Below are 14,302 nucleotides of genomic sequence, written 5' to 3'. Positions count from 1 at the left end.
AGATATCTTATTTACATAAGTATTCAGACCCTTTGCTATGAGACTCGAAATTGAGCTCAGGTTCATCCTGTTTCCATTGATCATCCTTGAGATCTTTCTACAACTTGATTGGAGTCCACCTGTAGTAAATTCAACTGATTTGACATGATTTGGAAAGGCACACACTTGTCTATATAAGTGCCACAGTTGACAGTGCATGTCAGAGCAAAAACCAAGCCATGAGGTCGAAGGAATTGTTTGTAGAGGTCCGAGACAGGATTGTGTCAAGGTACAGATCTGGGGAAGGGTACCAAAAAAATTCTGCAGCATTGAAGGTCCCCAAGAACACAGTGGCCTCCATCACTCTTAAATGGAAGAAGTTTGGAACCACCAATACTTTTCTTAGAGCTGGTCGCCCGGCCAAACTGAGCAATCGGAGGAAAAGGGCCTTGGTCAGGGAGATGACCAAGAACCCGATGGTCACTCTAACAGAGCCCCAGAGTTCCTTTGTGGAGATGGGAGAAACTTCCAGAAGGACAACCATCTCTGTAGCACTCCACCAATCAGGCCTTTAGTGTAGAGTGGCCAGACGGAAGCCACTCCTCAGTAGAATGCACATGATAGCCCGCTTGGAGTTCCCCAAAAAACAAGATTATCTGGTGAATGCCAAGTATCACGTCTGGAGGAAACCTGGTACCATCCCTACGATGAAGCATGGTGGTGCCATCATGCTGTGGGGATGTTTTTCAGCGGCAGGGACTGGGAAACTTGTCAGGATCGAGGGAAAGATGAACGGAGCAAAGTACAGAGAGATCCTTGATGGTAACCTGCTCCAGAGCACTCAGGACCTCAGACTGGGGCGAAGGTTCACCCACCAACAGGACAATGACCCTAAGCACACAGCCAAGACAATGCAGGAGTTGTTTCGGGACAAGTCTCTGAATATCCTTGAGTGGCTCAGCCGGAGCCCTGACTTGAACGTCGATTGAACATCTCTAGAGAGATCTAAAAATAGCTGTGCAGCGACGCTCCCCATATAACTTGACAGAGCTTGAGAGGATCTGCAGAGAGGAATGGGAGAAACTCCCCAAATACAGTTATGCCAAGCTTGTAGCGTCATACCTAAGAAGACTTGAGGCTGTAATTGCTTCAACAAAGTACTGAGTAAAGGGTCTGAATACTTATGTAAATGTGATATTTCTGGGTTTTATTTGAAATACATTTGCAAAAAACTTAAATCTGTTTTTGCTTTGTCATTATGGGGTATTGTGTGGAGATAGATGAGGGAAAAAAATGACTTAATCCATTTTAGAATTAGGCTGGGGTCTGAATACTTTCCGAATGCACTGTATTTGTGGAGGAATGTAACTGTTTTTCTGGGTGATTTGTGATGTTTTATTTGTGCTTGCCATGACTGTGTTTTTGTTTTTTAATGTGTGTATTTATAGTGTGTATATATATATATATATAGTATTATACAGGGCTCAATATGTCTTGCCTGTTAATCTTGTCAATATGGGGGCGCTGTTTCCACTTTGGAAAAAATCGTGCCCAAATTAAACTGCCTCGTACTCTATTCTAGATCGTACAATATGCATATTATTATTACTATTGGATAGAAAACACTCAAGTTTCTAAAACCGTTTGAATTATATCTGTGAGTAAAACAGAACTCATTTTGCAGCAAACTTCCTGACAGGAAGTGAAAAATCTGAAATCGAGGCTCTGTTCCAGGGCCTTCCTATTCAATTGCTTGAAATCTATGGATATACATGCACTTCATACGCCTTCCACTAGATGTCAACAGGCAGTGGAAGGTGGAATGGGGTGTCTAGCTTGATCTGAGGTCGAACAAGAGCTCTTGGAATGACGTGTCCAGAATTTCCTTTCTCTACCTAGGCGCGGGAAGCACCTCCATATTGTCTTATGATAAGCGTTCGGTATACACGGCTAATATCTCCGGCTTTGTTTTTATTTGATACATATTAGAAAAACATCATAAAGTAGGTTTTTTCAACCGAGTTTCATCAGTTTATTCAACGTTTAATGGGACTTTTGGAGTTTTCCGTTCTCTGCGTCGAGAGAAATTGGGAACGTCATCAACATTGGCTAGCCTTGTGGAGCGAATTCGACAGGAGAGAAGGACATTCTAAAACCAAACAACGATTTATTCTGGACCTAGGACTCCTTGTACAAGATTCTGATGGAAGCTCAGCAAAAGTAAGAACAATTTATGATGTTATTTCGTATTTCTGTGTAAAAAGTTGAGCCCTATTATCCGCCGTTTTTGCGGGCACTGTCTCGCTATAACGTAAGCTGTTTGTTATGGTAAAGTTATTTTTAAAAATCTAACACGGCGGTTGCATTAAGAACCAGTGTATCTTTCATTTGCTGTCCAGCATGTATTTTTTAGTAAAGTTTATGATGAGTTCTTTGGTCAGATTAGGTGAGTGTCCAAACTAGCTCCGGACATTCTGGTGAATCGATGCTACATATTCACAATGTATAACCACGGTTTGCAGCTCTAAATATGCACATTTTCGAACAAAACATAAGTGTATTGTATAACCTGATGTTATAAGACTGTCATCTGATGAAGTTGGTCAAGGTTAGTGATTAATTTTATATCTTTTGCTGGTTTTTGCGATCGCTACCTTTTGCTGCTAATAAATGCATTTGTGTGTTTGGCTATTGTGGTAAGTTAATATAATGCTATATTGTGTTTTCGCTGTAAAACACTTAAAAAAATCGGAAATATTGTCTGGATTCACAAGATGTTTATCTTTCATTTGCTGTACACCATGTATTTTTCATAAATGTTTTATATGATGAGTATTTAGGTATTTCACGTTGCTCTCTGTAATTATTCTGGCTGCTTTGGTGCTATTTTTGATGGTAGCTGCAATGTAAAACTATGATTTATACCTCAAATATGCACATTTTCGAACAAAACATACATTTATTGTATAACATGTTATAATACTGTCATCTGATGAAGTTGTTTCTTGGTTATTGACTAATTATATCTCTATTTGGTCGGTTTTGTGATAGCTACCTATGCGGTAGAAAAATGGTGAAAATATGCGGTTGAGTCTTTTGCTATTGTGGTTAGCTAGTAGAAATACATATTGTGTTTTCGCTGTAAAACATTTTAAAAATCGGAAATGATGGCTGGATTCACAAGATGTTTATCTTTCATTTGCTGTATTGGACTTGTGATTTCATGAAAATTATATTATATGATATCCCTGTCGCGTTAGGCTAGGCTATGCTAGTCAGCTTTTTTGATGAGGAGGATCCCGGATCCGGGAGAGAGAAGCGGTAGAGGTTAAAATAAAGGTTAATAAAAAGGCTAAGAGGCCAAGAACAAATTTCTATTCAATTTGGCAAATTGCAATATGATGCTCCCAATGACTTTATGTTTAAGGTACATATTTCTCAAGGCAATAGGCATTGAGTTGTCCAATGCTTTGTTATTTTACCGCTGCTAACATGCTAGGCAGAGAACACACCAGAGATGTAGTGGTAAAAAAAGTAGATAGGTAAATGCTGTTCACGTGAACATATATTTCAATGCATTTTTCTGCGACAGGTGGGTGAGTAAAGGCTTGCGCAAGATAAGTGTGCAAACGGCATTGACCCTGCATTACACCACTGGATGTCACTGTGGCTTATTCCCTATCTTAACTGGCGATGCATTTAGAGTTGGAACACTATAGCGAACAATGTAAATAGGGAAACATGTAGCCAAGTTTAAATATGCAACAGATAATGCAGGCTTTTACACAAGACCAGAGAATGCAGATATGCAGAGCAAATAAAAATGTTTGAATCGGGACTTGTGAACTGCACTGCAGCTCTTCAGTAACATTTATTTGTAACTGCATTTGATTTATTGACTGCTATAATGGTTGTCTTCTTTGCATGTCCCAGGTCTGGAACTTAAAGACCACAGAATGAACCCACAAATTGCTGGTCAACAATGTGATTCTACTTTACAAGAACCCTGAGCACTTTGTGGTGTTCAACTGCTTCAACACTGTGGTCATCATGAACATGCAGGGTCAGGTAATCCTAAATCCTCTGATGACCTTTTTAATGGTGATTCATTTATTTGGTTTTGCACTTGTAATATAACATTCTTTAGGCATTATTTACCCAAAAGTCAGTGTAAGTGTTCAAAAGAACATCAGTGTACATGTGTGTGTGCGAGGGAAAGAGGGGCGTAGTCTGCTATGCGGAGGCTTCCAGCAGCAGACATAACTTGGTGATGGGCCTGCAAAGTGTGGTGGTCTGTGTTCTCACCTGCACTTGCCTAACCAGCCCTCTAGAGTCTGGGGTGGTTTGTGTGACTTGCCCCATGATCCACGAGTCATCCATGATAAGAACTAGGTCCCCAGGAACAAAGTTTCTTATTTTTCAGGAAGATACTCTTTGGTCCACCTCTTCCAGAACAAGTATGACATATATTGCACCTGCTGCCATCTCCTTCTGGCATAACAATCATCCGGCTTAAGCACTTCCGGAGGAATAGATGGTTTGGTGTTTAGAAGAAGATGGTTTGCGTGAGAGGCTCCAAATCATTAGGGTCACTGTATGATTTAGTGATAGACCTGTCATTGATGATTGACTCGGGTTGCCCCCCCCCCCCCCCCCCCTTGGGTTGTGCCGTGGTGGAGATCTTTGTGGGCTATACTCAGCCTTGTCTCAGGATGGTAAATTGGTGGTTGAAGATATCACTCTAGTGGTGTGGGGGCTGTGCTTTGGCAAAGTGGGTGGGGTTATATCCTGCCTGTTTTGCCCTGTCCGGGGTATCGTTGGATGGGGCCACAGTGTCTCCTGACCCCTCCTGTCTCAGCCTCCAGTAGTTTATGTGTCGGGGGGGCTAGGGTCAGTCTGTTATATCTGGAGTATTTCTCCTGTCTTATCTGGTGTCCTGTGTGAATTTAAGTATGCTCTCTCTAATTCTCTCTTTCTCTTTCTTTCTTTCTCTCGGAGGACCTGAGCCCTAAGACCATGCCTCAGGACTACCTAGCCTGATGACTCCTTGCTGTCCCCAGTCCACCTGGCCGTGCTGCTGCTCCAGTCTCAACTGCTCTGCCTGCGGCTATGGAACCTTGACCTGTTCACTGGACGTGCTACCTGTCCCAGACCTGCTGTTTTGAACCCTCTAGAGACAAGAAGGAGCGGTAGAGATGCTATGAAAAGCCAACTGACATTTACTCCTGAGGCGCTGACTTGTTGCACCCTCAACAACCACTGTGATTATTATTATTTGACCATGTTCTGTTATAATCTCCACCCGGCACAGCCAGAAGAGGACTGGCCACCCCTCATAACCTGGTTCCTCTCTAGGTTTCTTCCTAGGTTCTGGCCTTTCTAGAGAGTTTTTCCTAGCCACCGTGCTTCTACATCTGCATTGCTTGCTGTTTGGGGTTTTAGGTTGGGTTTCTGTACAGCACTTTGTGACCAGCTGATGTAAGAAGGGCTTTATAAATAGATTTGATTGATTGATTGACTCTACTTCATAGGATAGGGGTCAGCTCTTCATCATCCAGTGTCTGCTGAAGAATTATGGCACTAAGAACCTTTCTGATTGTACTTATCTGTCTTTCCCAAATACCACCATGGTGCGATCCAGTGGGAGGGTTAAATATCCATGTGATACCTTTTTTGAGAGGGGTGTCCTGTATCTGAGCATCATCCAGGCCCTGAATGGCCTCCTTAAGCTAATGCTCTGCTCTGACAAGGTTGGTACCATTATCCGAGCAGGTATAACCTTCACTTGTCCTCTCCTGGCAACAAACCTTCTGATAGCATCTATGAGTCAGTGTCCAATAAATGTGCCCCTTCTATATGTACAGCTCTTATGTTCAGGCATGTAAAGATGACTCCATACCGCTTGACACGCCACGCTTTATTTCAAACGGGCCAAAGTAGTTGACGCCCACATTGGTGAAAGGTGCTTCATCTGGAATCAGTCTTTCCTGGGGCAGGTCTGCCATGTGCTGTTCACCTCTGCTGCCATCCAGCTTTCTGCAAACAACACATTTGGAGATTACCTTTCTGATAGCTGCGTTAGCACTAGGAACCCATTATCTCTGTCTGAGGTGAGAGTGTGTGTGATTTCATCCACTATGTCCAACATCCTCATGAACATTTATTTTTACCCCAATTTCGTGATATCCAATTGGTAGTGAGAGTCTTGTCCCATCGCTCCAACTCCTGTACGGACTCGGGAGAGGCGAAGGTCGAGAGCCATGCGTCCTCCGAAACACGACCCTGCCAAGCCGCACTGCTTCTTGACACACTGCTCGCTTAACCCGGAAGCCAGCCACACCAGTGTCAGAGGAAACACCATACAACTGGCGACCGTATCAGCGTGCATGCCCCCGGCCCGCCACAGGAGTTGCTAGAGCATAATGGGACAAGGACATCCCGGCCGGCCAAACCCTCCCCTAACACGGACGACACTGGGCCAATTGTGCGTCGCCTCATGGGTCTCCGGTCGCGGCCAGCTGCGACACATCCGGGGATCGAACCTGGATCTGTAGAGATTCCTCGAGTACTGCCGTGCCTTAGACCGCTGCGTCACTCAGGAGGCCCCCTCATTAACATTTCTGATAATAAGCTGTGTCACATGATGGATCTTGGGCAGGATCGCTGGGTGCTTACAGTGTGTTTGGAATAGCTGACCTAGTCAATCTGCCACCTACTCTTATAACACCATCTTGGAACACTGGAGACAAAGATGGCTGTTCCTTTTTACCATTATTCAGAGCTACCATTTCATCTGAAAACATTCTCTGACAAAAACAAACTATTTGCATTTCTGCATCCATCAGCTCTTCCACAGTGACCTTTTGATCAGTGTTCTTTTGTAGCTATTCAACTCCTTCTCCATCAGATTAGTGTTTACCTCGTCCTTTTTCCCCACCTTAGATTCTTTATTTTCTCACACACTTGCTTTAGTGCACTTTTAACCTTTAGGATCCATGCAACCTCTCTGCTGAGTTGGTGCCACTCTGAGTAGTGAGAGATGAGCTTGCTGACAGCATCGACATTCTGTTCCACAAATACAACATTCACCAACATATCTCTCTTCACCTCCGGATCATCAACGACTAGAGTTTGATCTGGCATGTGTGGCCATTCCGACTCTAGCTGCATTAGGAAATCTGGTCCTGAAAATGCATCTCCTTGAAATGGCAGGCTACATTGACACTGACAAATTGAGAATCAGAGATCGATAAACACGACCTTGTCTTGAATCCATCAATAGCCTAGGCCTAGGTGTCTGGAGACATATTGTAGGCTACAATATGAGGAGGAAATTATAGTCCCAAAAATGCTTTCCAGTTCCACTGACTCACCCATATTTGGAAGTTTATGAAATATTTTGGTAGCCTACAGCATAGAGACTAAATAAATGTTAAGTGCAACGCTTGAGAGATGAGAGTTCAGGCTCATGTCTATTAGAGCAGAGAGGGAGAGAGATCATAGAAAGTGAATCTCATTCTAGTTATGTGAGAGATACTGGCGCACTTCTCACGCAGCCACCGGCCACGCATTGGTCTCAAACATATACTATGCCCACATACTTTAACTTAGCTGTGGGGCTTACAAGTCTGAATTTCTTATAGTCTAATTTTCAAGACATCAATGTACAGCAACATTTTTAGGCATCACTGCAGAAACCCCCGCCATGCATATGCACACACAGCTGTGGGGCTTACAAGACTCGAATTTCATATACTTTTCAAGACATCAATGTAGCAGTAGAACAAACATATCACAATAATTTGATTTGATTTCAGAATATACTTCAAATAATATCAATCAATGTAGGCAGAACACATATTATAACATATAGTCCTCCTGCCTATGTGATAATATGAAGCGCATATTCAGATTAACGTCACAGTACAGAACAAGTTTGTAAAGGAAGATGTTCCTACCTTAGTTTTCCAAAACCTCCCAGAACACAGCCATTTTCTTGTGCGTCTTCTCCATATTTCTTGTTTTGCTCCTGGTGTCTGACACATCTGTGTCCTTTAGCAATCCATGACCTCACATAGAGGACTGGGTTGAATTGGGTCAGGGGTGGGCCAATTCGGTTCAGAAAGTGTAGCCCTGATATGGTGGAGGTATGCAGAAAGGTGCAGGTTGAGGTGCAAATCAGATTAATTTGAGAAAATCCCTGCTCGCATTCTGCACTGGAGATGGTGCTGACTTGTCATTTAACAGCTCTTTAAGTGCATCTGGAATGTCTCCTTTATCATTACCATTAGTGTCCCTGTATGGTCCACGTATGGTCATACTCATACGGGCCTCCAGGCAGTAGCCTGGAGGCCCGTATGAGTATGACCATACGTGGACTGTCAATGCCAAACCGCTGGTAGAGAGATGCTATCGGTTTCTCCATACTGCGTCCTCCGGCCAGTATTGCAGGCAAAGCACCTTCAGCTTCTCTATGAACTGGCTGTATCCTGTATTGTCCACTGCCCGTCCTCCTTAAGAGAACACTCTAGCCTCCATGTTCCTCACCAAGCTCTTGAAAAATTCCCTCTGATTAAGAACTCTGTCGCTTGGTCTTCCACCATTCAGTTTGACGCCTTGGAAAGAGTTCTCCTGAATCCCTCTCTAGCTGAGTTGTGTCCGTCGGCCTGGCTGCTCTGCCATTGCACTGAATTCCCTGGTGACTGCCCTCTGTGCAGTAATAATTGTTCAGTCTCTTTTGGAGCTCGAGTGACAATTCAGATAGTTCTTGAAGTGCATCACACATAAGGCCTAGCGAAATTCTTTGGTTTTCTTTCACCAGAATATGCAGGCAGTTTGAATATTTCTCAGCTGCAGACATTTGTAGATTTACATGTCAAGAATGCACACTTGATATCAGGGATCATCAACAAGATTCAGCCGCGGGCCGATATTTCTGGAGCGGATGGTCGGGGGGCCGGAATATAATTACTAATAATTTTGAGACTGCAAATTGACAGTAAAAAATCCAAACATAAAGAATTTCAAACCTTGCTTACATTTGTATACGATCACGGCTCTCTATTATGCATGGGAATACTTCAAATAAATTGTGTTTTATTTCTCAACCTTGCTTAATATCTATTCTGTCCTGTATTTATAAGTGTACAAGGACACTTATAAACAGACAGATGTGGTAAGACTGCTATATATGTAAACTAATGAGTAGAGAGATACAAATACCTTAAAGTTGTGCTATCAGTGCTCACTACTCACCCCTGTTCAATTCTGTATATTTGGGCATCAGTAACTTTAATTTGTACTTTGACATAGCCTGCAAATAAGCATTTCATTGCATAGTTTACACCCCGCTGTAGCCTGTGTATACAATTAATAAATTTTCCTATAATGGCTCTAAGGCCTTTGGAAATTAACCTGTTTTGGCTGCAGGGGCAGTATTGAGTAGCCAGATAAAAGGTGCCCATTTCAAACGGCCTCGTACTCAATTCTTGCTCGTACAATATGCATATTATTATTACTATTGGATAGAAAACACTCTCTAGTTTCTAAAACCGTTTGAATTATATCTGTGAGTAAAACAGAACTCATTCTGCAGCAAACTTCCTGACAGGAAGTGGAAAGTCTGAAATTGAGGCTCTGTTCTAGGGGCTGCCTATTAAAGTCCTTGTTATTTATTAGTTTAGATGCACTTCATACGTCTTCCACTAGATGTCGACAAGGAGTGAGAGAAGAAATGGAGTGTGTAACTTGATCTGGACTCGAATTACAGCTCATGGAATGACGTGTCCCCCATTTCCTGTTTTCAGGAAGGCGCGAAGAGGGACCTGGATTTGCCTTTTGAAAAGCTGTCGATATAGGCGACTACTATCTCCGGCTTTGATTTTATTTGATACATGTGACCATATCATCGTAAAGTATGTTTTTTCAATATAGTTTAATCAGATTATTGACATTTTTTCGGGAGTTTTGCCGTGTTCCGTTCTCTTCCGTTTGTTGACATGGAGAGATTCGTGCCACTTGGCTAGTGTGCTTGCTAAATCGAAAGGGAAAGAGGCCGTTCTAAATCCAAACAACGATTGTTCTTGACAAAGGACACCTTGTACAACATTCTGATGGAAGATCAGCAAAAGTAGGAAACATTTTATGATGCTATTTCATATATCTGTCGTACATGTGAACTAGTCGTCGGCGCCCAGCTTTTGGGTACTCTCTAGCTATACCGAAGCTGTATGTCGAAATGAAGTTATTTTTAGAATTCTAACACGGCGATTGCATTAAGAACTAGTGGATCTATCATTTCCTATACAACATGTATTTTTTAGTTATGTTTATGAATAGCTATTTGGTCAGAATATGTGTGTCAGAAAAAGTGTCAGAAAAAAATCCAGGCGTTGTGGGAAAAAGTAGCTAAGTTAGCACAATGTATAACCATTGATTTCAGCTCTAAATATGCACATTTTTAAACAAAACATAAGTGTATGTATAACCTGATGTTATAGGACTGTCATCTGATGAAGAATATCAAGGTTAGTCAAAAATTATATACCTTTTACTGGTTTGTTACGATCGCTAACTTTTACTGCTGGGAAATGGCTTGTGTTTTTGGCTATTGTGGTAAGCTAATATAACGCTATATTGTGTTTTCGCTGTAAAACACTTAATAAATCGGAAATATTGTCTGGAATCACAAGATGCCTGTCTTTCATTTGCTGTACACTATTTATTTTTCAGAAATGTTTTATGATGAGTATTTAGGTATTTGGCGTTGGTGTCTGTAATTATTCTGTCTGCTTTCAGTGCAATTTCTGATTGTAGCTGCAATGTAAACTATGATTTATACCTGAAATATGCACATTTTTCGAACAAAACATAGATTTATTGAATAACATGTTATAAGACTGTCATCTGATGAAGTTGTTTGTTGGTTAGTTTGGTTGGTTCTTGGTTAGTTAGGTTGGCTTTGTGCATGCTACCTGTGCTGTGAAAAATGTCTGTCCTTTTTTGTATTTGGTGGTGAGCTAACATAAATATACGTGCTGTTTTCGCTGTAAAACATTTTAAAAATCGGACATGTTGGCTGGATTCACAAGATGTGTACCTTTCATTTGCTGTATTGGACTTGTTAATGTGTGAAAGTTAAATATTTCTAAAAAATATACACTGCTCAAAAAAATAAAGGGAACACTTAAACAACACAATGTAACTCCAAGTCAATCACACTTCTGTGAAATCAAACTGTCCACTTAGGAAGCAACACTGATTGACAATACATTTCACATGCTGTTGTGCAAATGGAATAGACAAAAGGTGGAAATTCTAGGCAATTAACAAGACACCCCCAATAAAGGAATGGTTCTGCAGGTGGTGACCACAGACCACTTCTCAGTTACTATGCTTCCTGGCTGATGTTTTGGTCACTTTTGAATGCTGGCGGTGCTTTCACTCTAGTGGTAACATGAGACGGAGTCTACAACCCACACAAGTGGCTCAGGTAGTGCAGTTCATCCAGGATGGCACATCAATGCGAGCTGTGGCAAAAAGGTTTGCTGTGTCTGTCAGCGTAGTGTCCAGAGCATGGAGGCGCTACCAGGAGACAGGCCAGTACATCAGGAGACGTGGAGGAGGCCGTAGGAGGGCAACAACCCAGCAGCAGGACCGCTACCTCCACCTTTGTGCAAGGAGGTGCACTACCAGAGCCCTGCAAAATGACCTCCAGCAGGCCACAAATGTGCATGTGTCTGCTCAAACGGTCAGAAAGACTCCATGAGGGTGGTATGAGGGCCCGACGTCCACAGGTGGGGGTTGTGCTTACAGCCCAACACCGTGCAGGACGTTTGGCATTTGCCAGAGAACACCAAGATTGGCAAATTCGCCACTGGTGCCCTGTGCTCTTCACAGATGAAAGCAGGTTCACACTGAGCACATGAGCACATGTGACAGACGTGACAGAGTCTGGAGACGCCGTGGAGAACGTTCTGCTGCCTGCAACATCCTCCAGCATGACCGGTTTGGCGATGGGTCAGTCATGGTGTGGGGTGGCATTTCTTTGTGGGGCCGCACAGCCCTCCATGTGCTCGCCAGAGGTAGCCTGACTGCCATTAGGTACCGAGATGAGATCCTCAGACCCCTTGTGAGACCATATGCTGACACATGCACATTTGTGGCCTGCTGGAGGTCATTTTGCAGGGCTCTGGCAGTGCACCTCCTTGCACAAAGGTGGAGGTAGCGGTCCTGCTGCTGGGTTGTTGCCCTCCTACGGCCTCCTCCACGTCTCCTGATGTACTGGCCTGTCTCCTGGTAGCGTCTCCATGCTCTGGACACTACGCTGACAGACACAGCAAACCTTTTTGCCACAGCTCGCATTGATGTGCCATCCTGGATGAACTGCACTACCTGAGCCACTTGTGTGGGTTGTAGACTCCGTCTCATGCTACCACTAGAGTGAAAGCACCGCCAGCATTCAAAAGTGACCAAAACATCAGCCAGGAAGCATAGGAAGAGAAGTGGTCTGTGGTCACCACCTGCAGAACCATTCCTTTATTGGGGGTGTCTTGCTAATTGCCTATAATTTCCACCTTTTGTCTATTCCATTTGCACAACAGCATGTGAAATGTATTGTCAATCAGTGTTGCTTCCTAAGTGGACAGTTTGATTTCACAGAAGTGTGATTGACTTGGAGTTACATTGTGTTGTTTAAGTGTTCCCTTTATTTTTTTGAGCAGTGTATTTTGAATTTCGCGCCCTGCACTTGAAGTGGCTGTTGTCATATTGTGGGCGGCCTCGGGCTTGCAGCCATAAGAAGTCAAGTTGTTACACGCACCAGTGCTTCAACTACACCAACAAGCTCACCAGTAACACCTGAGAAACATCCTTGCATTTAATTATAAATATGACCACAGAGAAACATGGGGAATTATTGGATCAGTTGTATTATGCCCAGACAAGACTTAATACTGAATAATGATTTTCTCTTCCATATTCACAATGTTGTTCTTCCAGTACCAACAGTCGTCATAGATAGTTAGGCCTAGATTAAATCTGGACCGCGCAAGATCCGCATTATAATACGATTGACATGTAAAGGTCATGCCCGACTGATGACACAGTGCATTTGGAAAGTATTCAGACTCTTTACCTTTTTCCACAGTTACAGCCTTATTCTAAAATGGATTAAATACATTTCTCAATCTACACACAACATCCCATAATGACAAAGCAAAAAACAGTTTTCAGAAATGTTTGCAAATGTATTGAAAACCAAAAATACCTTAAAGTATTCAGACCCTTTGCTATGAAACTCGAAATTGAGCTCAGGTGCCTCGTTTCCATTGATCATCCTTGAGATGTTTCTACAACTTGGAGTCCACCTGTGGTAAATTCAATTGATTGGACCTGATTTGGAAAGGCACACACATGTCTATGTAAAAGGTCCCATAGTTGACAGTGCATGTCAGAACAAAAACCAAGCCATGAGGTCAAATTAATTATTTGTAGAGCTACGAGACAGTATTGTGTCAAGGCACAGATCTGGGGAAGGGTACCAAAAGTGTCTGCAGCATTGAATATCCCGAAGAACACAGTGGCCTCCATTCTAAAATGGAAGAAGTTTGGAACCACCAAGACTCTTCCTAGAGCTGGCCGCCCGGCCAAACTGAGCAATCGGGCGAGATGGGCCTTGGTCAGGGAGGTGATCAAGAACCCGATGGTCACGGACAGAGCTCCAGAGTTCGAGAAGAACAACCATCTCTGCAGCACTCCACCAATCAGGCCTTTATGGTAAGACGGAAGCCACTCCTCAGTAAAAGGCACACGCCAGCCTGTAAGGAGTTTGCCAAAAGGCACCTAAAGGACTGACCATGAGAAACAAGGTTCTCTGGTCTGATGAAACCAAGATTGAACTCTTTGGCCTGAATGCCAAGCGTCACATCTGGAAGAAACCTGGCACCATCCCTACTGTGAAGCATGGTAGTAACAGCGTCATGTGGGGATGTTTTTCAGTGGCAGGGAGACTAGTCAGGAGAGGGAAAGATAAACGGAGCAAAGTACTGAGAGATCCTTGATGAAAACCTGCTGAAGAGTGCTCAGGACCTCAGACTGGGATGAAGGCTCACCTTCCAACAGGACGACCCTAAGCACACAGTCAAGACAATGCAGGAGTGACTTCGGGACAAGTCTCTGAATGTCCTTGAGTGGCCCAGCCAGAGCCCGGACTTGAACCCAACCTCTCTGGAGAGACCTGCAATTAACTGTGCAGAAACGCTCTCCATCCAACCAGACAGAGCTTGAGAGGATCTGCAATGAGGAATGGGAGAAACTCCCCAAA

This window comes from Salvelinus namaycush, chromosome 8, assembly GCF_016432855.1.
Source record: "Salvelinus namaycush isolate Seneca chromosome 8, SaNama_1.0, whole genome shotgun sequence".
Classification (NCBI taxonomy): Eukaryota; Metazoa; Chordata; class Actinopteri; order Salmoniformes; family Salmonidae; genus Salvelinus; species Salvelinus namaycush.
This window is presented reverse-complemented; position numbering follows the sequence as displayed.